Here is an 11,294-nt window from a genome sequence, read left to right on the forward strand (position 1 = left end):
CACCGAACTCAGGAACACTTTACTTATGTTTACTGCTTTGTTATAAAGGATATAGATGAAAAGCCATGTACATAGGGCAAGGTCTAAAAGAGTCCCAAGCACAGGAGCTTCTGTCCCATGACTGTGGGTACTCCACCCTCTCAGCACGTTGATGTGCTCACCAACCTGGAAGCTCTCTGAGCCCATTGTTTAGGGGTTTTTAATGGAGGTTTCATCATGTAGGCATGATCAATTAACTCAGTCTCCAGCCTCTCTCAAGAGGTTGGGGAATGGGGTAAGGGTGGAAGTTCCAGGCTCCTAATAAAGTCTTGGTCTTCTAGTGACGAGCCCCATTCTGGAGCTATCTAGGGGCTCAACAAGAGTCACCATATTAGAACAAAGATGCTCTTATCACCCAGGAAATTCCAAGGGTTTTAGGAGCTCTATGTCAGGACCTGGGGACAAAAACCAAATACATGTTTGTATTATATTACAAAAGATATTAGTGTTTGTCATATAAATGGCAACTATTTTCCCTACTTAATTTGTTTTTCATGTGGATAAATCTATCCATTTTCCTTTGGGATCTCTTCCACTGCTTTTGTGCTCCAAGAGTAGCATAAGACTAGCTATATATTCACATGATCTGTATGTTGGTTCATCTGCCAATAGCACTCTGTTTAAATTATTTTACCTTTCAATGTCTGGTAGAAGAAAATCCTCACTGATCACATTTTTGGGGTTTTTTGTTTGTTTTTATTGGGTTTTTTTTGCCATTTATTCTTCCAAATGAGCAGTAAAAGCCTTTTATCAAATAAAAAAAAAAGATTTTGTTCAGGTTCTAAATGCCTGAAATCTATAGATTAATCTGAGTCTTCCCATTCAAAAAGGTGTTATATCTTTTCCTTTGACCAGGTTCTCTTGAGAGAATCTCTGCAGTCTCCTCATATAGGCTCCTTTCATTTCTTGTTAAGGCAGGATTTTATCCCTGTTGCTATTGTGTTTGGGATATTTTTCCAATGCCACTTTTTTTTTAAAGATTTTACTTATTTATTTATTTATTTGACAGAGAGAGACACAGCGAGAGAGAGGAAACATAAGCAGGAGACACAGCGAGAGAGGGGACACAAGCAGGGGGAGCGGGAGAGGGAGAAGCAGGCTTCCCGCGGAGCAGGGAGCCCGATGTGGGGCTCGATCCCAGGACCCCGGGATCATGACCTGAGCCGAAGGCAGCCGCTTAATGACTGAGTCACCCAGGCGCCCTCCAATGCCACTTTTAAGTAGTTTTTTCTCCCTGGATTGGAAGAGTTTTATTGATTTTTGCACTATTTATTTTACACTTTGTAAATTTGTTCCCCTTAGCTCTAGTAGTTTTTCAGTTTGTCTTGAGTTTTCCAGAAAAATACTCATATTTACATATGATCATAACTTTCTCCCCTTCTTTTCTGATATTAATACCTAATATATCTATCTTCTGATTTACCGCTAAGCTAGAATTTTGACCAAAATGTTAAATGATAGTCATGGTAGGGGCAATCCCTGTTGTTGCCCTGATCTTAATGGGAATAGTGTTTCAACACTAAGTACTAAGTTGGCCAAATTGTTCGAAGACAGGTTATATATATATATATATATTTTATCACTTTAAGAAAGTTTTCACTTTGTTTCCTAGCTTGATGTCAGGTTTAGGTATGTCAGGAATAATGCCCTATGGAGTAAGTTGGGAAGTTTTCTTTTTGATGCTCTGCAACAGATTAAATAACACTGGAACTGGATGCCTGGGTGGCTCAGTCAGTAAAGCGGCTGCCTTCGGCTGGGGTCATGATCCTGGGGCCCTGGGATCCAGCCCTGTGTCAGGCTTCCTGCTCCGCGGGGAGCCTGCTTCTCCCTCTCCCTCTGCCTGCCACTCCCCCTGCTTGTGCTCTCTCTCTCTCTCTCTCTGACAAATAAATAAATAAAATCTTAAAATAAATAAATAACACTTGGGACATCTCTGCTTAAAAGTTTAACAGAATGAGTAGGACTAGTGTCTATTGGTAAAGCAGATCTTTGATTCTATTTCTTTTTTGTTTATTGATCGATCATTTTCATTATTATACGTCCTCTTGAGTTGCATGTATTATTTTCCATACTCTCCTAGAAAATTGCCCACCCCATTGTCATAAAGCCATATAAAATATTATTGTGAATTTTAAAAATACCCTCCATACTTTTATATCTGTTGTTAGATTTTCTTCTCAGTCATAATGTTGTCTACCTGAATTTTTCTTCTTTGTCTATATTGTTGGTCCTTTCAAAGAACCAGATCTTGGTTTCCTTGCCCTATTCTACCTGGGTTTTTCATGCTACAGCATTAATCTTTATTAGTTTTCCCCTTCTGTTTTGTTTTTGTGTTTCTGTTGTCCTTTATATAGCTCTTGGACTTGAATGCTTAATCAATTTATACTGAACCCTTTTTTATTAATTAATTAAATCTTTTAAGGTTGCAATTTATCCTATGACTATGACTTTGGCCACATCTCATAGATTTCTTCTCTGTTTAGTGATGTGATATCAGGATCGTGGTAGCTTCTTAAAAATTAGTTATTTTCCATCATCAGAATACGTCACATTATGGTACTTGTATATTCCATGAACATTAAAAAATAAACCTGTCCATAAAACACAGCATGTCTGGAGTTTCTACAGGAAATTATTTTTTATAAATTCTTGGACTTGGGTATCTGAGAGTTGAAAAAAGGAATTTCAATGTGAGTTTAATTTGTATTTCTCAAGTTATGAGTGAAATTGATGGTCTCTTCTTATGTTTAAAAACCACTTGTAGTTCTCTTTCTGTGAATTTCTGTTCACTTCCTTGGTTCATTTTTCTATTCCATTGTTGTTGATAATTTACAAGAAACATTGGTTACATTAACAATGAAAAAACAGTTAAAATAGATATATACACCCCTCACATACTTATTTATCAATCTACCAATGGAGTGAATTATAATGTGGTGAATAACATTTTTCAGTCTTTCATTCAACCCATATTTACCGAGCACCTACTAATGTCACATGAATAAGACAGACAAAATCTCTGGCCTCACGGAGACGGGGGAAAAATGAACTATACATAATTTCAAGTAGTGATAAGTGCTAAGGGAAAAAAAGGCACAGTGAGTGGTAAGTCACCTTGTGATATTCTTTTAAGAGGTGTTTTGTGTCTTTGTTTCTTTGTTTTCTTTCTGTATGTGTATGTGTGTGCACGCTCATGTGAACTGGTCTTTTCCAAGTTGATGCCAGCCATATTGATTTTAAAGAATGAATTGGTACACTTGCCATCTTTTTCCGTGCTCTTTAACTTTTTAAATAACATGGCAATATTCTGTTTCTTCAAGTTTTCATGAAATAATCTGGACCTGATTTCTCCTTCTCTTTGGAGTAAATCTTTGGCCACCATTTGAATTTCCCCTTTGGTTTCAATGTAAACAGATTTCCTATTTTCTCTTAGTCAGTTTTGGAAATTAACATAGTCCTAGAAAATTGCCCATTTTATCTGGATTCAAAATTTCTTTGCATTTTAAAATTTTATTTTTCATCCTCTCTGTCTTTCCTAATCTTATCTACTTGCATTTTATCTTTGTATCTTAATTGAACTACCAATTAATTCACTGTGCACACAAATTCTGTGGGAATTGGGAATTGGGACAGGACACAGTAGGAACGTGTTGTCTCTGCTCTATGACGTCTGCAGCTTCTGCTGGGAAAACTCAGGCAGGTGGGGACCAGAATCCTCTGAGGGGTTCACTTACTCTCATGTCTCCCGTCTGTCTGGGATGACTGGAAGGCTGGGCTCTGTGGACCGGAGCACCTCCATATGGCCCCTCCATGCAGCTTAGCTTTCTCACAGCATGGCAGCCTCAAGGCAGTCCATCTTCTTACAGGCAGCTCAGGGATCCCAGAGGACATGGTCCAAGGAACAATCCAGAAGCTGCCCCACCTTCCATGACTTAGCCTCGGAAGTCACACAGCATCACTTACACTGTACTCCATTGGTACAAACAGTCACAAGCCAGTCCAGATTCAAGGGCTGAGGACACAGACCCCACCTCTCAAGAGGAGGCTGCAAAGCAGAGCACAGTGGGAGGGACTATTGTGACATCCATCACTGGAAAAGACATTCAGCCACACCGTTGTGATTATTGTTATATGCACATGTTGAGAAATGTGGTAACTCTACTCTTTTCACTTCATCTAGGAATGTTCTTTGTGAGGTCAGCAAGTAAGTCTATGGCTTGGGAAGTGTGTTTACATACCACTATCTATGCAGGAGTTCAAAGGGGTACCCATCTCTTTCTCCACTTAGCTCACAAACTTTGTGAATGTGTCATGAAGTCACAATCCATGCATCTACTGCCATCTAGGGACGAGGGCCTCCATTGCAGATTTTGCTCTTTCGAGAAATGAAAGGAACCTCTTTAGTTCCATCCAACAAATTATTCCTACATAAGCAAAAGGTGAGAATTCCATTGCTTCTCTGATGGCATCCCTCACCTAGAAAATGTGGATAAAAACAGCCTCTCCATCACAAGATTGTTTGGTGATTAAGTGAGTAAAGACATGCACTCACTCAAAACGGTGCCCAGCACAAAAGAAGCTCCATTGCTTATTATGATTCACTCCATTAACGGGGGCCTGTAGTCAAAACTCATGAGGCACACAAGGTTTGAGGAGAGGCCATGAAGGACAAATAGAATGAATTGAAAATTAAATCCTCACACAAACAAGCTGTCCACCTGGAGCCTGACACGAGAGTCACTCAGGGAGGGTTGGTTGAAGGAGTGAGTGAAACATGATGACAGCAGGAATTTGGGCTAAGCTGGACACCTGTCAGACCCATCATATGGACAGTCCCTTCCCACATCAAAGGGAGGAGAAGACAAGACAACATCATAGCTCAGAAGCAGGAGATGTTGTCACCAAGACCAGACCTTTCTCCAACTGAGGAGGTTCCTTAAGGCCCCTTTCATGTCCTTATTCCTAAGGCTATAAATGAAGGGGTTGAGCATGGGAGCCCCCACCGCATATAGCACAGTGGCCACTGAGTCCTCAGTTGTGTAGGAAGAAGAGGGTCGCAGATACACCCCAAATAAAGTTCCATAGAACAATGACACCACAGCAAAGTGGGAACTGCAAGTAGAAAAGGCTTTCAGGGGGCGCCTGGGTGGCTCAGTCGTTAAGCGTCTGCCTTCAGCTCAGGTCATGATCCCGGGGTCCTGGGATGGAGCCCCGCGTCGGGCTCCCTGCTCCGCGGGAAGCCTGCTTCTCCCTCTCCCACTCCCCCTGCTTGTGTTCCCTCTCTCGCTGTGTCTCTCTCTGTCAAATAAATAAAATCTTTAAAAAAGAAAGAAAGAAAAGGCTTTCAGTTTGCTCTGAGAAGAATGAAGTCTTAGGGCGCCTGGGCGGCTCAGTCGGTTAAGCGTCTGCCTTCGGCTCAGGTCATGATCCCAGGGTCCTGGGATCGAGTCCCGCATCGGGCTCCCTGCTCCTTGGGAGCCTGCTTCTCCCTCTGCTTCTCCCTCTCTCTCTCTCTCCCTCTCTCTCTCTCCTCCTCTGTCTCTCATGAATAAATAAATAAATAAATAAAATCTTTAAAAAAAAAATAAAAAAAAGAATGAAGTCTTAGGATGGCTGAGAAAATGTGCATGCAGGAAAGAGAAATAAAGAGGAAAGGAGCAACAAAAAGAAATCTCCCCAGGGTGTAAACAACCAGCTTGTTGATGTGGATATTTGAACAGGAAAGCTTTAGCAATGAGTGAAGTTCACAGAAAACATGGTGAATTCTGACACTTGCACAGAATGACAGTGTATCTATCAAGAGAGTGTGGATCAAAGGATATATATTTGTGATAATCAGAGCCACAGACATCAACGTGATACAGAATTTGGGGCTCATGGTTATGGTATAATGAAGAGGGTGACATATGGCTACAATCTGCCATATGCCATCACTGCCAAGAGGAAATTGTCCAGTTCTAGAAACAAGATTAGAAAATACATCTGAGTGAAGCATCCAACGTAGGGAATGGACTGGCTCTGGGTTTGGATATTGAGCAGCATCTTTGGTAATAGTGACAGAGGTGAAGCAGATGTCAACGCACGACAGGCTGGCTCTGAAGAAGTACATGGGGGTGTGGAGATTGGAGGTGGAGCCAACGGCCAGGATGATGAGCAGGTTCCCCACCACAGCAACCAGGTACATGGATAGGAACAGACTGAAGAGGAGGGGTTGATGCTCAGGCACCTCTGACAGTCCGAGGAGGAAGAATTCTGAGATAATGGTTAGGTTGCCTCTTGCCATGCCTCCTGGTTTCTATAAACATGCATTGAGAATACATCTGTCAACAAGAGCAGAGGCAATCTGGGAAAGCATGCACCGCAACCTTCATCATTGGCTGAAATCATACTTTGTGACACTTTGGGAAGGAACTCTAACCTGCGGTGGTAAGGGCAAGAAGGTGTGGGGCTGTCTGGTCATCAGAGAATGCAGGGCAGGTGAGCTGAGGCCCTTCTTGAGACTTACCTCAGTCAGGAGCTCCTCTTTTTTCTCAAGAAGGAAAGAAGGACCAGGCAGAGAAGAAGACAGAACTGAAAGTAAGGCCTGGTTTGGGGAGAGAGGGTAGAGCAGTTGAGTTGTCACAGTGGGTGCTTTGGTTGGATCCTTGTAGGCCTCTTTATTTTACCGATGTAGGGGTTTGGGTGATGACCATAAAGCAAAATTCTGTGATCGTGTGTGTGTGTATACTTAGACACAGATGTATATACTTTATAAACACATACACGGACATATATATTCATACGTATGTATTCACAGAAAATTTCATGAAAGCATATTCACCAAAATGCTAATAGTAGTTATCTCTAGGGTATGAGATTTTAACTTGCATCTTTTTTCAACAATAAACACATATCCATTTTCTAAACTATGCTCCATGAATGTTAATATGTCTTTCAAAAGGTTTCTGTGATGGACTAAGTTTGAAGCACAAGCACAATTAGGGACTCAGGGCTCATGAAGCCTTGTCTTACATAAGGGCCTATCTAAGAAGTTATGTTTTTGTATCTTTGTCTCTCCTTTCAAGTTCATGTTATGGAATCCACAAAGGCTAAATGCTCATGTGATGTAATCCCACTAGATAGACAGATCTACATTCATAAATCTGAAAATCAAATAAAATGGAAAACTTATTAAAATCTGATTTTAAAATACTGACTCAAAAACAGGCAGATGATAAATAAACAAATATCCACGGAAGAAACTGAAAAATATTTCATGGATCTCCACCTAAAAATAAACCACATGCTTTTAATCCAGGTGCATTTAGGAAAGAATCATTTTAATTCATCAGATTTTCAGCTCACTAATCCCCTCTTCAAATATTAAAAGTTTACAAGGGAAAGAATGACATCTGTCTGCTTCACCACTGAATTACCATGGCCTCAAGCCAGCATAATACTGAAATCAAAACCTGGCAACAACAAGAATATGCACAAAAGAATAATGAGGCAAATATCTTCAATACATGCAAATGCAGTCTAGAAGTACATTGGAGGGATAAGGCATCAAATAGGAATATAAGAATGATTGATATTATGACATCTACTAATGCAAATAATCATATGAATTGATGGAAGGAAAAAAACTACATTATAAACTTAATGGATCCTAAAATGGCACTTGGAAAACCTCACAATTTTTCTTGATTTTTACAACCCTTAGTGGGTCTGGAATGAAAGCCTCATCTCAAAGCACCAGAGTCTGAATGTCCTTTCCTTCAACCCAGCTGCCTCGCCCAAAGCTCTCCCTTCAGACTCCAACTTTCACTGGGCCCGCAGGAACTCATAATTTATAATCAATGTCTTCTCAAAACATTCCCTCTACTCTCTGCCTTAAAGGAGACTTGGATCCATACCTGAGGATGCTACTTTCTTGCAGCTCTCTCCAAGCTAGACTATCTTTTCTTCTCACACCTTATATATCTCAGGGTTAGGAGGTAGAGTCAGTGACCTTTCCTCCCTCCCAGTGCTACTTTTAAGCCCAGTATTTCTTCTCCTTAAAAAAAAAAAAAAATCCCAAGAGTGGGGTGCCTAGGTGGCTCAGTCAATTAAGCAACTGCCTTTGGCTCAGGTCATGATCCTAGGGTCCTGGGATTCAGCCCCGTGTCGGGCTCCCTGCTTGGTTTGGGATAGAGGGGTTTTGTGCCCTGACTTGGGTGTTAGCGCCACCCAGCAGCTTCAGCAGTCCCGCTGTGGGGCCAAGGCGGTGGACTAACTCTGGGCTTTGCTGGGTGAGGGAGGGAGGCTCAGACTATGTTCTGGTCTCTTGATGATCCAGCCCCACAATTCTGGGCCAGTCTTGGGAGCCCTATCTGGAAAGGGTGGGTCCCAGTGCCCCTTCTTCTTGGCCCTTTCCTCCAGCTGCCCTTTGCTGTGCTTCCCCTCCCACTCTGGATGCTTACAGAAGACTCATTTGTCTCCTTTTCTACCATAATATGGCTCGATGACTTATCAGCAAAGAGCCAATGCCTTAGTAAAATAAAATAGGCCCGTTTCTCTGTTAAAGGAGAGCCACATTCTCAGGTTAAATAAGAAGTAAAACTATGATTCCTCAATTCAATAATGGTCAAGCCTTTTCTACTGCGAGCGAAGAAAGAAACAAAGAAACACAATAGAAAGTATTGACGACGGCTTAAGCCAAAGGGAGAATTTCTGATGTGTGTAACTGAACGTTCCTATCTTCAGGCATGGCTGGATCCAGGATTTGGTTCTCTCAGATGTGCCTCCCTGCTCCTACTTCCGCTCTGTCCAGTGTCAGCCTGCCCCCTCTCCCGCCACCCCCCCACCCCCCCGCAGGCCCCAAAGTGTCACTGCCTTGGATGGGGTCACCATGGCCATAGGAAAGCAGCGCTCTGACGGGCCAGGCCTGAGCCACACGCCCACCCCTGGAATCAGAAGTGAAGTCAATTCTCCCAGAATCATAACGGCTGAGGGGAAGGAAAATGGGGGTCTTCTAGGGGTAAAATAAGGATACTGGTACCGGGAGAAGGGGAATGGATGCTGGGTGACAAAACCAACGGATGTCCTCTACGGTGGTGACAGATATTTCATCAAACTCAAAGTCTTTCCCCAGTATTTTAAAAGAATGAGTCTGGGAAAGATTATTCCTTAACTTAATAGGACACAGGACTATTGTGCAGAAGGAAAATACTTTTCCTTTACTTTTTGAGATTTTATTCACCTCTTTGAGAGAGAGACACAGAGAGAGAGAAGGAGGAGGAGGGGGGGGAGGGAGAGGGACAAGCAGACCCTGGGCTGAGCGCGGAGCTCAGCGCGGGGCTCGATCCCAGGACCCGGAGATCATGACCTGAGCCGAAATCAAGAGTTGGACACTTAACCGACTGAGCCACCCAGGCGCCCCGAAAACATTTCTTTCTGATGTAACATGTACTCGAGGGATATATTTAAATAACATGCAAGTCTGAAATTTAAAAGGTGAACGTTTCTTTCCATAATGTGATTGTTAGCGGTGAACATTCTTGGAGTGGAGGTGGCTTGTTGCGGGCCGTTGCTATGCGTTTCCCCACATGTTCACATGGTGGGAGCATATTACAGAAAAAGGAATGTGTCATGAGACACAGCGAGAGAGGGAACACAAGCAGGGGGGAAGCTGGAGAGGGAGAAGCAGGCTTCCCGCGGAGCAGGGAGCCCTACGCGGGGCTCGGTCCCAGGACCCTGGGATCATGACCTGAGCCGAAGGCAAGACGCCTAATGACCGAGCCACCCAGGCGCCCCTCCTCGGCTTGTCTTAATCTCTTTCTATGTTAGTACCCAGGTATCTCCTTTGCTCTTTAACTGCTGCGTGATGTTCCACCAGGACACTTGTACCTTGACTTACTGAACCTTTCTCGGTTAATGTGCATTTGCCCTCTTTCCAATTTTTCACTATGACAAATGATGCTAGGATTAATATCACGCTCCATATTGCCTTGTCACATGTGCAAGAGTTTCTCTATGCTAGATGCCCAAAGTTGGGTCAAGGTATATTCACATCTTTAATTTTAACAAATAATGTCAAGTAAGTTTCTGAATACGTTTTACAAACACTCCAACTGAGAGCGTGTAAGAGACTGCTTGCAACTAACCCTAACCAAACATTGACATTGGAGACTGTCAGTGTTTTAAACTTCATCAAGTGAATGTATACACACACACACACAGACACACAGACACACACACACACACACACACACACACACTTCATTTTGTTATCGGTAATGTTGGGCATCAGTACTTTCTCTACCAATGAGTTGCTAGTATCAATTGCCATGTTTTCTATGTTCTTTACTTTATTAATAATGCATAAAACCTCAAAACAACAAAAATATCCGTCGATGGATGCATACTACTCAGCAACAAAAATGGGACAAACATACACCTGAAAGGGGTGAACTCTGTAGTATATAAATTATGCCTCAATCAATCTGACTTAAACAAACAGGATCTAAAGGGGTAAAACGGTAAGACACAGTAAAAGGAGAAAGACATATTATGTTCCAGGGTAGGAATTGCAGCCCAGGAAAAGGTGAGGAGATGTCCAGGATGACAGCTGTGCAGTCAGTCAGCCAGCCTAGAGAGAAACCAGTCTAGACAGAAAGAAGAGAGAAGACATTTAGGGAAATGGTTTGTAAAGACAGAAGACATTTAGGGAAATGGTTTGTAAATTTACCATTGTCACCAAGGTGATTTTTAACCTCAGGGGGCAAAATACCTAAAATGAGTAGAATGAGGGGGCGCCTGGGTGGCTCAGTCGGTGAAGCGTGAAGCGTCTGCCTTCGGTTCAGGTCATGATCCTGGGGTCTGGGGATCGAGGCCCGCATGGAGCTCTGCGCTCAGCCCGGAGTCTACTTGTCCCTCTACCCCTCCCCCGCCCCACGCCTTCCCTTGTGCGCTCTCTCCCTCTCTCTCCCAAATAAATAAAATGTTTAAAAAAAAGACAACCAAAATGAGTAGAAGGTAATAGAACCATTTTGAGAGCGTAAGGTGAAGAAGTGTAGGGGCGCCTGGGTGGCTCAGTCGTTGGGTGTCTGCCTTCGGCTCGGGTCGTGATCCTGGGGTCCTGGGATCGAGCCCCATGTCGGGCTCCCTGCTCCACGGGAAGCCTGCTTCTCCCTCTCCTGCTCCCCGTGCTTGTGTTCCCTCTCTCGCTGTGTCTCTCTCTGTCAAATAAATAAAATCTTAAAAAAAAAAAAAACAAAAAAAAAAACGAAGTGTAG

At 42.8% G+C, this 11,294-nt stretch overlaps 1 pseudogene; it reads right to left on the reverse strand.

Moving 5' to 3' along the window:
- Nucleotides 1–4,937: 4,937 nt before the first annotated feature.
- LOC148161797 (olfactory receptor 1D2-like) lies at nucleotides 4,938–6,322 on the reverse strand (annotated as a pseudogene).
- Nucleotides 6,323–11,294: the final 4,972 nt, after the last annotated feature.

This window comes from Eumetopias jubatus, unplaced genomic scaffold (genome assembly GCF_037043125.1).
Source record: "Eumetopias jubatus isolate StellerSeaLion01/CBP00866 unplaced genomic scaffold, mEumJub1_p1.0 scaffold_60, whole genome shotgun sequence".
Lineage (NCBI taxonomy): Eukaryota > Metazoa > Chordata > Mammalia > Carnivora > Otariidae > Eumetopias > Eumetopias jubatus.